Source organism: Mycteria americana, chromosome 9 (assembly GCF_035582795.1).
Source record: "Mycteria americana isolate JAX WOST 10 ecotype Jacksonville Zoo and Gardens chromosome 9, USCA_MyAme_1.0, whole genome shotgun sequence".
Taxonomy (NCBI): domain Eukaryota; kingdom Metazoa; phylum Chordata; class Aves; order Ciconiiformes; family Ciconiidae; genus Mycteria; species Mycteria americana.
The window spans coordinates 44,763,163-44,780,329 of record NC_134373.1 but is presented as its reverse complement, the minus strand read 5'-3'; the positions used below and the strand labels follow the sequence as shown (position 1 = coordinate 44,780,329).

Genomic DNA, 17,167 nt, shown 5'->3' with positions numbered 1-17,167 from the left:
GGCTGTGACCTTCCAGTGTTCAGGAGTTCTTCCTGTGCTTTAATAAATTGTCCTCCACTTTTATTCCCTAAAAGTAGATAAATAGTAGTCATTATAATTGAGTACAGTTTGGGGTATTTCATTATGGAAAAGCATAAGCATGCTTCATTGCCAGATCTTTTAAAAGTAAGCTTTGAAGGATGCTTGCAATTTCTGCATGAAGTGCCAGAAATAGCTTTTAACTAAGCATTGTATGTTACTGAAAATAAAGGCGTGTGTGTGTGTGCATAGAGACGACTACTAGTACAGCACAATACTAAAACTGTGCATGTGAACTGTTAATTCTCTGGAATATGATTTTAAACCACAACAAAAAACACAGTAAACTGGACAGTGTTAATTTTTAGAATATGTTTATACTGTGGGCATCTATATCTGTGTGATTTATTCCAGCACAGTACAGAATTTTAGCCTATATATTGAAGAAGCTATTTCTGGTTAGTTCAGAGAGGATAAATATGGTTGATAAATTCAGTCTTATTTCTGAGTTCATGTTTTTTCTTTATTGATAAAAAATCAGGTATCTTTTTTAGCACCTGGCAGCATCTAATTCTGTGTACTGTTGATATGATGTCATCTGTGTTCTTCTGTGAGGTTGAGTCTATATTTGTGGACTGAGAGTTCACTTTTATCTGTAGAGTAACTGGTTTCTATATAGAGAAACCAGTTACTAACAGATTCTACCAGAATCATGTATTTCATATGTAAAGTAGATTTGGATATCTTGGAGTCTTTCTCATTTAATAATTTGAATTAAGACTATATCCTTTAACAGTTCTCTATATTCGTAGGTCCTCCACTAGTTTGATCCCTAATAAAACCATTGATGTCAGTTGTTGTAGTATATGGCTTCAAGAGCCTATAACATCTTGTAGAAGGTGCTCAATCGGACAGTTGACCTATATTACAGGATAATAAATCATTGTTAAACGTGCAGGCATTTCAGAACTATCACCTGCCAGCCATAGTCTTTAGCCTACTTGACAATTGTTAGAATTATAGAAAGCAATCACTGTTCATCACAGAAGAAAATGACCCAGCACTTTCAAGGGTCAAGGTTGTTGCATTAGAGTCTCTTTCTTTCAAACCCTGGAGGTTGTATAGTCTTTGCTTTTACAGGTGAGCCCACTATAATTAACTGTGCCTCTATCTGTTCAGTCATTTTGAGATGTAACGTGGATGGCTTTTTTGCAGACGGACAAATGCTTTGTAACTGAAACAGAAGAATTTTTGATAGCATGTGATTGAAAATAGTCTTCATACATCTTTTTATCGGGACATTGTAATGCACGAATGAGAGTAAGACCGCTTCATATGATGTATGCCTGGATGTTTATATCATGTAGCTGCGTATCTTCAAAAGTGAGAGAAATGGAAGGAAAAGTTAAGGCCATGTGTTACATGCTTTCAGGTTTCAAAGCTCTCAGTGACATAAGTGCTTGTTTACCTAAAAAGGAAGAATTGGAGCACATATGAAGAGAGTTTATGGAAATTTTTATGCTTTCAATTACTTAGCTGGTTCATGACGTCCAGTATCTTGATGGTTTTCTTCCTGGGTTGTATAGAGACAGTTTGATATGACTGGCTCTAGGGGTGGTTAAGTCCATTTTCAGACATTTCATTATTTTTCTCCTCTATTTTTCAGTGGTCTCTTGTGCCTTCTTTTTCTTTGGTCTTGTGATGGCCATTGTAACTATAGAATGACTGACTGACTTCCTTATGCCCTCAAGATAAAATGAGAAAACAAATTACAAATTACTTCTATTTGTTCCAAAGGAGTTCCGTATGCAATTTTGGTATACTAAAAGTAACTAACTAATTGGTGGCTTGTCTTTGTGGAATTAGGGTTTTGGAGTGTTAGTTGAAACAGAAAGGAGAAAAAAAGCAAACAAACCCCACATACAAACAAAAAAACCAACCCTACCAAACAAGCCAGCAAACATTTATTTTCTACTCTTGTGTATTAGTTTTTGGTATGACTTTGGAGCTTATCAATAATAATGCTAACTTTGTAGTGGCATTATAGTAACAATATCTTATTTGTATTATTTCAATTAAAAAACTCTGTAAAATAAGAACAGTGGAAAAATTTAGTGGGCTATATTATTAGTTTTAATAGTTTTGGGGTGGATTCAAAACATAGTTTGGATACTCTTGCAGCTAGGGTTGTAAATAGGTTGCTTTTTATCTATGAAGTATAAAGCAGCATATATCCCACAAAACCAAAATATGGTACTAGTAGTATAATGAGAGAAAAATGTCCTTTAAAATACTTTTGTAATGTTTTAATTTTTATGGTCAGCTCTGAGTAGTAGAATAAATAATTCCATTCAGTATTCATCTCTTCCAGTAAAAATGTTTTGCGTCAATGATATGTATACTGCATGCTTATACATACTGTTACTGAACTCGGTGGATTGTTTTACTTGGCTTCATGATGATTTTGCATGTTCATGCAAAGCAATTACACTTTTAATTCTGTTCCTGTTTAATCATTAGATAAATATAGAGGAGATTTTTAAAAATGTGTTGTTCTTGTATTAAATTCTTGTATTAATTGGTGTGCAACTTTAGCTGTGAAAGTGTAGTTTGGTCCCAGTGACACCCATTTTTTTTATTAGATATTCCTGCTGTTTTACAGAGAAATAAAACTCCTTTGTCTTCTTAGCACCCATTGATTTTTATTTCAAGGCTATGTTAACGATGCTGATAGAACCCGTGCAATTAGAATCTACATTTAGCAATAAGTAGAGAAATAAATTTTGTAAAATAAAAAGTGTTGTACAGACAGCGTTAACAAAATATTTTGCAATATTACTGTACTTGAAGCAGTGGAACTAGGAGGAGGACAAGATACTGAAAGGTCGAGGAAAAATGAGAGAAAGAACAAACGACGCAAAAAGAAAATGACACTGAGGTCTTGGTTTAATACATATGTATTCCAGGTTGATGGCTGATTTCATTAGCAAATCTCATTGTTATGCAATGTCTGTTCTTCTGCAGCAAAATGAATATTGTATTCTCGGAGGGTCTGTGAGAGTGTGTTTGTGTATATTATGATGATAGATAAAGAATATATATTTATAGTTGTTCTAACCTTTTAAAACTTCTGAAAAACATTTATATTTTCAAAATAATTTTATATTTCAATTTTCAAAAAAAATGGTAAATGAAGGGGTATTTTTATGGAAAACAGCAGTTTAACCCTCCTTCTCTGTGCATTTCTTTGCCATGTTTGCTACCTATGTGATCTTTTCCCCAAAACCTTCAGTTTGACTAAATAACAGCTAATACTGAATTTACCATGTCAAAAAAAAAAAATTTAGCTATAAGAATATTGGTCTCTGTAATGCTTTTTTAAATGGCTGATGGTAACATATATAGAACATTGAAACAAACATCATCTCAGTCTCAAATCTCATCAAACTCTAATCGCTCTTTATGTTTTAATAGAATATACTGAAAAATATTTAAAAACTGTTTATTGTAAGATACATCAACTTTATTATGAAATGACATGTGTTGGTACATAGGACAATGGGTTCCTTAAGATACTGGTGTGCTTTAGGTTTTTTTGTTTCCATGTTGCTAGTTAAAACTACTGCTTCTGTAACATTAAGACATTTTGATAAACACTATTCAAAATGAGAAGGAACATACAAGAAGGCTTTGATGCAGGAAAATTAAAATGCACTGAAATAATTTAATTCAGGTATTTTTCTGTGCTCTCTCAGAATTTACTCCATATATAAACTTTGTGGGGTCAAAATCTAGTAGCAAATATATGAAATGCTACTAAATAAATGATAATTTGGGATTTTGAATAGTTTTGTGATTAGCTCTAGGTAATGAGCCAGTATGAATAATGCTTTTGGGCAGAGTAATGTAGAGAATAAACTAGTTTTCTGGGTTTTCATTTGAGTGACTTTTACATACCTTGAAACAATGCTGTTCTTCTTAGGGTTTTCTTAGAGACGTGTTTCATGATAGTAGAATATGGCTGGCTCTTTCTGAGTGATAGTTCTGTAGTAGCTACTGTGTTTATTCCAATTCCAAGGTACTATTTTAAGGATCAGATTGATAGATGAAGTGTCCGTGCGTTTGGTAAATAATTTAGTGAGGACCAAAGGGCCTTTAAAATGAAGCTATATCATGAGCAATATGACCAATATATGCGACCAAAATATGGAGGAGCTAGAACAAAGAGAAGATTGCTGCCTCTCTTTTTCTCTTGGGAAAGGGAGCTTCTTTCCCTTTGCTTTGGTAGGGCTATAATCAGTATAAGGATGCAGATTACTTAGCATCAGCTGATGGGTTGTAAAGGTCTAGGTTTTTTTGGTGGCAAGAAACTAATTGAAATGAGATAATCTGTCTCTTGCTGCATCTTAATGTTTTCAAATGTGGAGACCAACATCAGGTGTTACGCTGTGTAACAGTGGTACCCAAGAATGGTCTCTGTGCAGTAGCATATGTGGGGAAAAAATGATATTGAGGCTTGTGAATGTTGTCAGAATCTAATTTATAGGGACACAAATAGGACTTGGTTTGGTACGCCATTGTGTGAAGAGCTCTCAGGAGTAAAAGGTGGTTGAGACTTTTGGCACAGGCTGAGTGGAGAGTTGGTTGTTTGGTGTGTTTGTCCGTCCCTTTCATCGCGCCCGTGCCCCCCCCCTCCCCCGTAGTTTGGTTGGAGGTTGCATTTATTAACTTGTTAATTTTTCTTGAGTAAAGATGATTTAGAACTTCTGGTGTCCCACCCCAGGAAATGATTTCTGTAGGTAATGAATTGTCCCTTTTGTCCCCCCCCCCCCCCCCCCCATTTGTCCATGCAGCTAGTATGAAAGGATTCCAGCTAAAATTGCTAGAAGCAAAAGGTAGACTAATACTGCATGTGAAACTTTTAGAAATAAATGTATTGATTTAATGCAGTACAGAGATGACTGCAGGGTTTTCATACTCTCCAAAACCATTTCTGCAGGTTGTAATCACAGATGATGCTGGATTTAGGTATTGTGTTTATATTCATAAATGTTTACTATTTTAAGCAAGTGTTTATGCTGTGAAGTAATCTGTATTTCTTGCAGCAATTTTGGTATTTGCACCAAGGTATGATGCAAAATATAGATCTCTGGCTTTGTTGGCATTCAGCAGCGGTTGTATAGAGATTACCTGTTCTTCTCAGGTGAGCGTAAGCAACATTCATGGCTTAACTGCTTTTATATTTCTTTATCACAGGGTAAATGGAAGTTTTAAATCAAAACTTTTTTTTTTAATAGAGCTATCTAAATGATAGTTCTACATAGGCTCATCTCTCTTTTGGGGTTGATGCTTGGTTTTTTGATACAGAGTTCAGATGATTCTTACACTGTAGTGGTATGATTCTTAACTTTTTGAAATTTCTTTGGCAGGAATCATAGCACACAAGGCTCTGTAAGAAGCTGTTGATGTTTAAAAAAAAAATAAGAAATTGTGAAAATTTTACTTTTTTCTTTATGACCATAGATTTAATTCCCCTGGGCAATGTTTGAAATCTCAATAAAAGAACACTTAGAGATTTTACTCACTGTTACTGCATGTATTGTTTTTAAAATATTTTTAATTTTTATTTAATTTATTTTTCAATACCCATATTCATAGCTAGACCCATATTCAAATACCCATATTTATAGTTAGAATTTGCTATATAGAAACTGTTAGTCATCTTTTAAAAAAAAAATCTCCCGGAAAGGCAGTAACTGTTGATTTAGGCTCCTCAGGTTGACACTGTGCCATTTTATGAGAGCAGGTGCTGATGCGTATTTAAGACATAGCTGGAGTAGTGATTTATTTCAGTATCCTATTAGGCCTGTTTTATAAACGTAGTTTTCTTCATGGAGCTGAGGTGTTGGACACCAGTATTTTAGTAACCTGTAGAATTTCAGTCTGAGAACATCAATTGCTGAATCATGATTCTCTTAGAATCATAGAGTGGTTTGGGTTGGAAGGGATCTTTAGAGATCATCCAGTTCCAACCCCCCTGCCATGGGCAGGGACACCTTCCACTAGACCAGATTGCTCAAAGCCCCATCCAGCCTGGCCTTGAACACTTCCAGGGCTGGAGCATCCACAACTTCTCTGGGCAACCTGTTCCGGTGCCTCGCCACCCTCAGAGTGAAGACTTTCTTCCTTATATCTAGTCTAAATCTGCCCTCTTTCAGTTCAAAGCCATTACCCCTTGTCCTATCACTACATGCCCTTGCAAAAGGTCCCTCTCCAGCTTTCGTGCAGGCCCCCTGCAGGTACTGGAAGGCTGCTATAAGGTCTCCCTGGAGCCTTCTCTTCTCCAGGCTGAACCACCCCAACTCTTTCAGCCTGTCTTCATAGGAGAGGTGCTCCAGCCCTCTGAACATCTTCGTGGCCTCCTCTGGACTGGCTCCAACAGGTCCACGTCCTTCTGTTGGGGGGCCCCAGAACGGAACACAGTGCTCCAGGTGGGGTCTCACCAGAGCAAAGTAGAGGGGGAGAATCACCTCCACATCCTGGGTAACCAGGTCTCCCATTTCATTCTGGAGAAGGCCCATATTTTCCCTAATCTTCCTTTTATCACCAATGTACCTAGAGAAGCTTTTCTTGTTGCCCTTGATGTCCCTGGCCAGATTTAATTCTATCAGGGCTTTAGCTTTCCTAATCTGATCCCTGGCTGCTCGGACAATTTCTCTGTATTCCTCCCAGGCTACCTGTCCTTGCTTTCACCCACTGTAGGCTTCCTTTTTGTGTTTGAGTTTGTCCAGGAGCTCCTTGTTCATCCTTGCAGGCCTCCTGGTGTTTTTGTCTGACTTCCTCTTTGTTGGGATGCATCGTTCCTGACCTTGGAGGAGGTGATCCTTGAATATTAACCAGCTTTCTTGGGCCCCTCTTCCCTCCAGGGCTTTATCACATGGTACTCTACCAAGCAGATCCCTGAAGAGGCCAAAGTCTGCTCTCCTGAAGTCCAGGGTATTGAGCTTGCTGCGTACCCTCTTCTGTGCTCTAAGGATTTTGAACTCCACCATTTCGTGGTCACTGCAGCCAAGGCTGCCCTTGAGCTTCACGTTCCCCACCAGCCCCTCCTTGTTGGGGAGAACAAGGTCCAGCATAGCACCTCTCCTCATTGGCTCCTCTGTCACTTGGAGAAGGAAGTTATAATTAACGCATTCCAGGAACCTTCCGGATTGCTTATGCCCTGCTGTGTTGTCCCTCCAACAGATATCGGGGTGGTTGAGGTCCCCCATGAGGACCAGGGCTTGTGAATGTGGGGCTGCTCCTATCTGTCTATAGAGGGCCTCATCCACTCAGCCTTCCTGGTCGGGTGGCCTATAGCAGACCCCCACAGTAACGTCACCTGTCCCTGCCCTCCCTTTAATCCTGACCCATAAGCTCTCGGGTGGGCTACTCACCCATGCCCAGGCAGAGCCTCCATGCACTCCAGCTGGTCACTGACAGAAAGGGCAACACCCCCTCCTTTTCTCCCCTGCCCGTCCTTAAAGAGTCTGTATCCTTACATTCCTACGCTCCAGTCATAGGAGCTATCCCATATCCCAACATGTCTCCATGATGCCAGTGAGATCATAGCCCTGCAGGCATGCGCACATGTCTAACTCCTTGGTTTTTTTTCACCCGTGCTACGCGCATTTGCATAGAGCCATTTAAGTTGGGCCCCTAATGAAGCTGACTTACTGGCTGGAGTGGCTGGAATTCCTTTGTGCTGCTCTTCAGGTGCTCTCCGGCTGATCTGTGGTCCTTCTCCAGGCTCTGGGCATCTATTGCTGGCACTGGCATCAAACTGGTAGGAGTGGGACGAATTGAGGTTCGCCTCCCCTGGCAACTTTAGTTTAAAGCCCTCTTCACCAGCTTGGCAAGCCTATGACCGAAGTTGCTCTTCCCCTTCTCTGACAGATGGACCCCGTCATCCCCTAATAGGCCAGGTTTCTCAAAGCGAGTCCCGTGGTCTTAAGTAGCTGAACCTCTGGCTGTGGCACCAGTCCTGTAACCGTTTGCTGATTCACCAGATTTGACCCTTTCAAACCCCTTCCCTTTGACTGGGAGGATTGATGAAAAAACTACCTGTGCTCCAGAGTCCCTTACTGCTGCTCCCAGGGCTCTGTAATCCTTCTTGATGCTCCTCAAAACTGCTTCTGGCTGTATCACTGGTTCCCACATCAAAGAGCAGCAGCAGATAATAGTCAGTGGATTGTACGAGGCTTGGTAGTCTCTCTGTGACATCCCTGATAGTCTTGCTGACTAACATGGAAGTAGTGGGTTGTAGTTCAGCATGGTTAGCTTCTCTAATGGTTGCACTGGTAGAAAACAAATCCTTGCTTTTAATATCTTGCACAGACAGTTAATGGGCTAGGGTCTGATTCAACCTGGAGTTCAGAAAGTAAGTTTGGACCTTCTATTTGGCTGTTTTCCAATGCCATATTTTTGTTTCTCTCTCCTTCATTGCTATCTCAATGCAAAACAGCTGTTCCAAAGTAAATATTTTTTACATTATGAGCAATTTGGATTGAAATAATTTTAGAAAAATCATAATTTATGAGCTAGTATTTTAACATGTAGAACAATTGTACATGATTCTCCCTCAGTCATGTAAGACTCAAATTCACTGTGGCTGTATTTTAGTGTGCAGATTTCGGGAATTAAGAATAATTCCCAGATTGAGACTTTAGATCATGATCTCCTAAATCTTGCTGTGAGAGCTTGCTTGCAGTGATACCAGTGCCAAACTTACGCTGATTAAATACAACGTAGATTGCTTTTTAAAACTATTCTAAGACTGCTGCAAAGAGTTTTGCTGATACTCCTTGTCTCTGCAGAAGGCTTCTCATTTGCTGGTTTGGATTTTTACTATTTTCTTCAGAAACACTATATATTGTTTGACAAGACTGCTTTTTTGTAAGATGAGTAACAATAGAAAACCAGATGAATGACATGCTGAAGTTTTGATGTGGTTTTACTTAAGAGAATGAGTTATATACAAGTGTTTGATTAGGAAATGGTGGCTGTACTAATTATAACAAGCACAGCTTGCAAAAGTCCTACTTTGGGTATTGTTTTGGTTGCAGAGATCCCTCTTGTTAATATAGTTTACCTTGTTTGGGAGATTGTGATGGCAGAATAACTCCTTCATTGGCACAAGCTGAGCTGCATCTTCAGTAGCAGGGTTTGCTGATACAATACACCCTTTCATATTTCATGATCTTTCCAGTACTGCTTTCTGTATTTTTTTTCCTCATAGTTTTCCTTTGCCCCTTTCTTGAGCTTAATGTGAAAAATAGCTGCAATGTATTTATAACATCATTATTAGAAACCACTTTATTGTTCTGGTCCTCGATTTGTTTCTTCAGGCACGTTACTTTGGTGTATTCCCTAGGTCGTCTTGTTTCATGCTGCTGAGTTTCCGAGAGAGGGAGAATTAATTGATTGATCCACTTCCCACCCCTGCCTTTGCATATTTCCTCTAGTATGCAAATAATCTTTTCTCTTACTGCATGCTAAAGTTCAAGCCCTTGTGCTGTTGTTTTAGAGCACTGTAGCAGTTTCACTTGCATTGACCTGTTGTGTAATAAGTTGACGGTATTTATCCCTTAAAGAAATTCTGTCTTCTGTCAGTTGACCCGGTACTTTATTCTAGTTGCTTAGGAGTAGCAAGCTTTTTCTTCTGTTAGTCAAGGATTTTTTTGTGGGGGGTTGTTGTTCTTTGTTTGGGGGTTGTTTTTTCTTTTTTTCCTTTTAATTTTCATAGTAGCCTAGGGTCCTCTTCAGTTCCACTGTGAAAATCTCATTTTTAAACTGGAGCTTGTTGAAATTAATTTTTTGGAAGATTATAGGTAGGAAACAACTAGCTTTTCTCACTGGATCACTGCCATGTGTCTAGTCTGTATGTGATTTATTTTTTTGAGGAGGAAAAGCATTAGGCAGTTCCAAAAAGAAAAAATTTGAATTTTTTTCTTTTAAAATTGTGTTCAGTAAGTTAATTTTGATAATTTCTGAATATTGTTAGTAGATTTCTTTAATTGTGCTTTTTTGGACATTGATGCTTAAATTCTGAACACGGTGATTAGCATTTGTTTTTCTCAGTTTCAGGTTTTTCCAGGGTTGATTCAGGTTATAATTTCATAGCACTTTCTCATACCAAAACAACTTTGTGAGCAGTTTGTTCTGGCGGGTGTGTGTGTGTGTGTGTGTGTGTGTGTGTACATAAGCATCATTTAAAAGAAAATAAAATATTTTGCTTGGGCTCGGCTTAAAAAAGAAAACAAAGAAAATAAAGTGTGGCATTGATGACTACATAACATTGTGGAAAAAATTTCCTTCATGGTTCAGTTGCTTTTATGTTTTCTGCTACCTTGTTGCCCGTGTAATTAAAATACAGATACGCATTTTATTACACGTGCCTACTTTACTGGGTTGGCTTGGGTCAGGGGAGCACGGTGTTTACCAGGGATCCGAGTGCTCCGCCTGCCTTTCAGTTTGTTTACCAGGAAATCAAGAGGTGTAAACTGCAGGAAGCACTATTTGACCCTCTCCGACAGTATCTCATTACAATAATTGCTAATCTCTGAATAAGACAGCCATGTTTTGTGTGTAACACAGAGGGAGGTTGTGGTAGATTTTTAGATGCTGTGTCAAATACAGCTTTGTAAATGCTTGCTTGAATTTCATTTTCAAGGTAGCTTTTGACAATAGGCATCTGGCGACCTTTGGGCTCAGTAAAGCTCGGGCACGATAGCATGTGTTCTTTCTTCCTTCTTGACTGAAAAAAAAAAAAAAAAAACCCCAAACCAACCAACCAAAAAAAACCCCCACAACACCAAAACCACGGCTTGTTGTTTTGGAGTGCTGTCATTGCTCTGTAGCGACAGGATAATGGCTACTTCCTGATTAAACCACTCTCCACAGTAAGCTCTTAATGTTCTGTATCTATTCTTCTGTAATGCCAAGTGTTCAGTGCTTTTCTCCTGTGCTTCCTTCCCTCTCCCCCTCCCCTCCCTCCCTCTTCCCCAGGTTAGTAGTTTGAAATGTTTATAGATTGAAGAAAGAATATATAGAGTTGCAACTTTCAATTTTTCGATATTCTAAGACAGACAACTACTGCGTTTTTGTAATGCTTATCTGATAGTACTGATGAGCAAATATATCTGACTTGCATGAAATAAAAAAAAAAAATTAAAGTATTTAGGTGTTAGACAACTAGTATTAACTTTATGAAAAATTCTGATGAATAGTCATTGGACAAGTACAGTGACATAAAATCCATGTGCTTCATGTAGATTCTGAAGTATCGGTATTTCATAGCTTATTTTTACCACTTGCAGAACTGTTTCATCTCTAACATAAACTTAGTTTTCAAATAAAACTGTTTTTTGTCAGCTTTTCTTATATGTGCAGGAAATGTTGTGCTGTTTCTATATTTATTATAGTTTATGCATTATTTTTCCTTCAAGTAATTTCTCAGCTCTTGCTGATGAGGACTAGCTGGGTGTGACAGCTATTGCTTAGTGCACAGGTCCAGTTCTGTTTTGCTCCAGAGTGTCAGTCTAACAGATTTCATATTGTAAAATGATGGTTGCAGTTCATTTTTTGTCGTACTCTGCTCTGTTAAATGGGCCTACAATGATTTTTTTTTTTTAAGGTTGGTCTTATCTTATGCTAGTATAAATGGCGTAGAATTTGCAATAGTGTTGTACGTACCATGATAAATGTTACTGAAGTTCTATACCAGATAATACCAATGCATGTTCTTGGTTATTTCTGAAAGTTTAGAAAGGTGCTAAGTCAAATTTTGCAGTTCCAGTATAAATTCATATTAAAATAATATTGTGCTCTTTGTACCAAAGATGACTTGTCCTTTTTTTTTTTTTTTTTTTGTGAGCTAGTACAAAAAAAGAGTATGAAAAAATCCTGTAGTTTTTTGGGTTTTGGAGTATGAAAAAACCCTGTAGTTAATTCCTAACCAAAATCATTGTTGCTCGTCAAAATGTCTACTTTTTCTATTATTGTGTCTTGCTATGGAAATAAAATTATGTACAGTTTCATTTAGTAACAGGAAGTATCCACTGTGGTGACAGATATTGGCACCAAAAATGAAATCTGGAGAAAAATTGTGATTCAAGTTAAAAGAAATAGATATTTTCATAATAGATAGTTAAAAGAAATAGGTATTTTCAAATTATATAGCCATTATTAAAGAAGTTGTGAAGTAGACAGCATATACAAGAAATCTGTGTTTGTTCACACACAGAAAAGTAAGTATGTGAAGAACAGAGACAGTGGTCCTCCAGCTTGGGGTAGAAAGAGGTTTTTGGAGATGCTTGCCCTATTAGTTCACATGGGTTGTTATATATAGAGAAAAGGGTGTGGACAATAGAGTGGCTAGAGCGTGTAGATACAGGTCTATTCTGAGAGGAACAAGACAGGAAAAACGCCATGAGGAAGAGAAGAGGAGGGATTCAACCTACATTAATTTGTTAAAGGGCTCATCTTCTCAAGTGGTCGTGAAGACCTGGTATTTGGAAACTGTTGATTTGCACTGTTTTTTCCCCAAAATACTTACCCATGTATTCTGAGGATTACTGAGGAATGAGTGCCAGTCAACACTCTCTGTGAAAATATGACCTCGTCATGTTGAGAGAATTAACTGCAAAATAAAGGTTTCATGGGATAGCCTTAGGTTTCTTACGCATGCTGCCTCCCTTACAAGCCACTTAACACTGGCTGTTTAATTTGAAAGACCTGTGACCTGGACTACTATTCTATACTAATTCCTCTTACAAAACAAAATTCCATTAACTTTTTAAACAAAATACTGAATTTCTCCTCTTACTAGATAAAATTCTATATAATTTCATGTTCTAAATAAGTTACCATAATGCTTAATATTGACAACATTGAAGAAATGTCCTAATTTGGGTCTCAGCAAAACGTGTATATTGTCTTCCAGCAGGATTGCACCCCCTCACTATCTAGCTGGCTTCTTGTACCCCTGGTCAGTTTTTTCCAACTTCCTACAATCCTGGTGTTTTAAAAATGTTCCCCTTGCTATTTTTAATCTTTTTGCGTACTCTGTCTCTATAGAGGCTCTTAAACTCAAAGCTCGGTGCCTCACAGCTGAAGTTGTTGGCTCAAAGCTTCAGCTTAGTTTACTTGACAAAACTGGATTCCTGTAAAACAGGAGGGACAACCCTGATGGGTGCTGCTGGAGCTACCAGTTCATGGGCTGCCTTTCAGTTCATGTCAGCTCTGTGTCCCACGGGGAGAGGGAAGTGGGGAGGCAGCCACAGTCGAGGGGTACAGCTGCTCTTGCTGCCTGGAGAAGGGCAGATCCTAACCCAGGGTGCAGCCGTAGGCCATCGCTGTGCACTTCTTGTTGCTATCCTCTTGAAGTGAATGCTGTGTGGCAGGAGTTCGGGCTGCTTAGGCGTCCTTGTCCCCCACCCCGCAAAAGAGCTACAGTTTTATCTGTTAATCAAATATGACCGTGAAGTACCACCTTGCCGTTGCAGAGTGCCTTTAAATTCTGAAAGAATAGTTTATGGGAATACTGTGTATCATTGTTAATCTTTAAATGATTACCAAGCTTTGCCAAGAAGACAACACCTGATACAGCTAAAATCTGTATTTTAACTCCTGTTAACTCCTGTTAAAATCTGTATTAACTCCTGGACCTCCTGTATTTTAACTAGTATTCTTTAATAATGTAGGAAAATGTAATGTTTAGCATGTGGCTTTGTTAGAAGCTTGAAATCCAGATACGTATTCTGACACGTACTTTTGTTTTTGTAGATGGAAATTTGGATGGTTTATGATCTTCTTTCTCTCCAGTATGTGGAAATAAAAATGCAATCTGTCAGGTTTTTTATATCTCACCACTTCCTTCAAGTGTGTAAATAACATTGAGATGTCAGATTTGTATCTGCTTGGTTTGTAAGAATAATATTGTGAATGGAGTCAGCAAAGATAGTCTGACGTGGTAGTAGCTTTTGTGGCTTCTGTTGAGGCTTGGTTTTATTTCTTTGTATCTTGAGAACCCCATTATTATTCGTTCTAGTTACTCTGTTTAGATAAACTTCAGTGGACTTTTTTTTTTTTTGGTGGTGTTTTTCTGTTTTGTTGTATTTGTTTTTGTTTTGTTTTGCTTAAATGTCTCAATTTTTTTAAAGATCATAATGCCTTAAAACTGGAAGAAACAATGAACAAATAACCTAAGAAAGATACTTTGGAAGCGAGGGTGGATGCCAATGATGAAGCTGACTTAAATCGATGGCTAGCATAGGACAGCATACTTTCTTCTAGAACTGGTTCTGGGTTTCCAAGGAACCATGTGAGTAGAACAACATGAAAATGTGGAAACCGTTTACCTGTGTCTCAGCCTTGCTGCCTCAGATTATTAGTGGGAACCATTGTATTCCTGCTAGATGACACCACAAAGTGCTTTAAGAGTTCAAAACTGAGGAACTGGCATTCCTCAATGATAAGGGTTTTTTTTAGTCAAGGTGCCAAAACTCATTTAATGACATGAGAGGCTGATAGACTTCTTCACTATCATATGGGCTAAAACTAGTCGTCGCTGGCATTGGAGAACTGAATGTACAATTTAGATGTCTGGCTTTTTCTCTTTTTGTTTAAATGTAAAACAAGATTAATGTTAGAATAATGAGACTGAAGTTTGGTGCTATTCTAAAACAAAATTAGGACCCATTGCAAAGCCTGAGGCTGATATAGGTACACATTCAAAAGATTTGTTTCTCCTGAATGCTTTTCTGGAACTCTGACTTGGTATCCAAAAACTCATTCTCATCAGAGTATGCTGGTTGTTTTAGTTTTAGCAATTTTTAAGGAGTAAAGTAGTATCTTAAATTGTTAGGATGAAAAATCTTAAAAAAAAAAAAAAAAAAAAAAAAGTAGCAGCTAATGCAGGCTCTAGACCATTTATTGTGAAGGAGTTTGATTAACGTCCTTACCCCTTCTTACTCGCTGGAGTACGTGAGGTATTATGGTACTCTGTAAGTTTAGGACTGCAGGATAAAGGAATTCTTTTCTCTGCATTTTTATTCTTTGAAAGATTTACAGGGGAGTGCCCATGAACTAGTTCTGAGTTGGTTACTTTGACTCATGTGGAGTTCATACACACAAATAGATACCTGGGTTTGTAGTTATTTCTTCCCAAAATTATCTTTCCCTTGGTTTATGCTTTTACAGTTTAACTGTTCGGATTGACATTTTCCGTGCCTGCTTTTTTTTAATGCGCTTTTTTTTTCCAACATGAAGCAAAATAATACCAGGTGAGCAAAAGACTTTGTTTGTAGTGAGTTTTTTGGAGAGTTTTTGTATATGTATGTTAGAGCAGATACATTAGGTTTCACAAAGTTAGCCTTTCTTTTAGTGTCTTCTATCATTCTTTGGCAAAGCTAGGCAAGGTTCAGTTATGGAAATACTAACCAGCATGTTTGGCACAAGCATGAATTTTAACACTGTTAAATTTTACCAATTCCCAGACAAACCTGTGGCAGCTTTTGCCATCAAAGGTTCAGCAGGGTTCTTCCTCTGTAAGTTTTTTCTCAGGCTCTGTTGGTGCCTGTAATTGGAGCTAAGCCTAGATTTTGAGCTTGAGGAGATGAAGTCTGGCTTTTGAACCATGGGAAGAGGTGTACAATACAATGGCTAAACTGGAACTAAATTTCTGAGTACACAAAAAATCAGCAGAAAAGCAGAAACTATGCTTCTTACAGATTGAAAGTCACGCTATGGAAAAGCACAAAAAAGGGGTGTTAACTTAGCTGTCCCAGTTTTGAACTTCTTGGCCACAGTATGTATTTCTCTTTTGCATTGTATTTCCCATTTAGTTCTGTATCTGCTCCGAGGCAGTTCTAATAGATATTGTTAAAATGCTTGAAAGTACTGTCTTGTGCAAATGCACTGCTATATGTTTATTGGTAGGAGATGAAGAAACCGATTCTGAGATTGAAAAGATTTCTTGAGCTATTAAGCAGAATTTATTTAAAATAAATACATACTTTGACAGAAAGATGGTTGTATGTTTTGGGGATTTTCCTTAAGATGGGGTGAGTTTGTTTTTTAACAAATAACTTGAACACTGAGTATCTATTCAATCAATATAATGTTTTATTTGAGACCTGCTGTTTTCATGAAATACAATGCTCATTTACAATACAGAAATGGATTAGAAAATTGTAGACGAATCATACAGTGGTCAAGAATACCCAGCTGCTAAGCAACACTGCTTTATTCTGTTTGTTGACTCTTTAATAATAAATACCAGTACATAACACTAAAGAAAGTTCATGTTGAGGGCTACATACATAAACAGTTGATTTCAGAGTATAACTATTAAGTTGATTTACCAAACAGCCTGCATAGATTGCTTTTCTGTGTTTTTATCATGTTGATTTGGTGCTAATATGCAGTTGTTAAAGAGAATTTATTTAAATATAGCTGAGCTGGAAGTTTCTTGTAATTCTAGGGCTGCTAAAAATATTAGAAGAGACAGTATTTTTTGTTTCAAACTCGACTCTCATTCATGTTTAATCAAAATAATATATTTGAGAATGTACTGGTTGTCCCTGTCTGTGTCGTCCCGTGTGTGTCTGCCCCCCCATCCCCTGGCACCACCACCCCTCTTTTGGAGTGTTAATCTAAAAGGTGAAGTTTTTTCTTGGTGCCATTTTTTTCAGTCATAGAGCTGGCAATGGAAAACATTTTATACAATACTAATTACAGTTATGAGGACAGGAATTTTTATGAGGTATAAATGTATAAAATACCAGTGTAATCATTTCACAATAGGCTTTCAGAACTCATTACAAGAAATCTAAACTTACTTCAGGTGCACTTAAGTTACCTGTTATTTGAAATCCTTTCAGTTGAGCATAACAATGCAAATTTGGATATTTTCACTGGGCATTAATTTAAACTTTTTGTTTAGATAATAGGCTGTTAGGTAATAGACTGTTGTATACCATGCACACAACTTTATAAACACATTGAGACCAAAATAAGAATTAAAAAAATAAAAGAACACTAGTTCAGCTCAGTAGATCACTTAGGGTAGCTAGGTACCTTAAATACTTGTTTCTCCTTGCGTTTAAAA

The 17,167-nt window shown here is 37.7% G+C and overlaps 1 protein-coding gene across 12 annotated transcripts in view; it reads left to right on the top strand.

Moving 5' to 3' along the window:
- The window catches only part of BAZ2B (bromodomain adjacent to zinc finger domain 2B), a 173,908-nt gene that overhangs the window by 51,191 nt on the left and 105,550 nt on the right, over window positions 1-17,167 (top strand). The window contains exon 1 of one of the 12 annotated variants that reach the window (XM_075511366.1): window positions 14,216-14,380. The exons of the other annotated variants lie outside the window; for them this stretch is intronic. The gene's annotated coding sequence lies outside the window, so the exon portion shown is untranslated. Of the gene's footprint in view, window positions 1-14,215; window positions 14,381-17,167 lie in introns of those variants that run through there. 12 annotated transcript variants of the gene reach the window in all.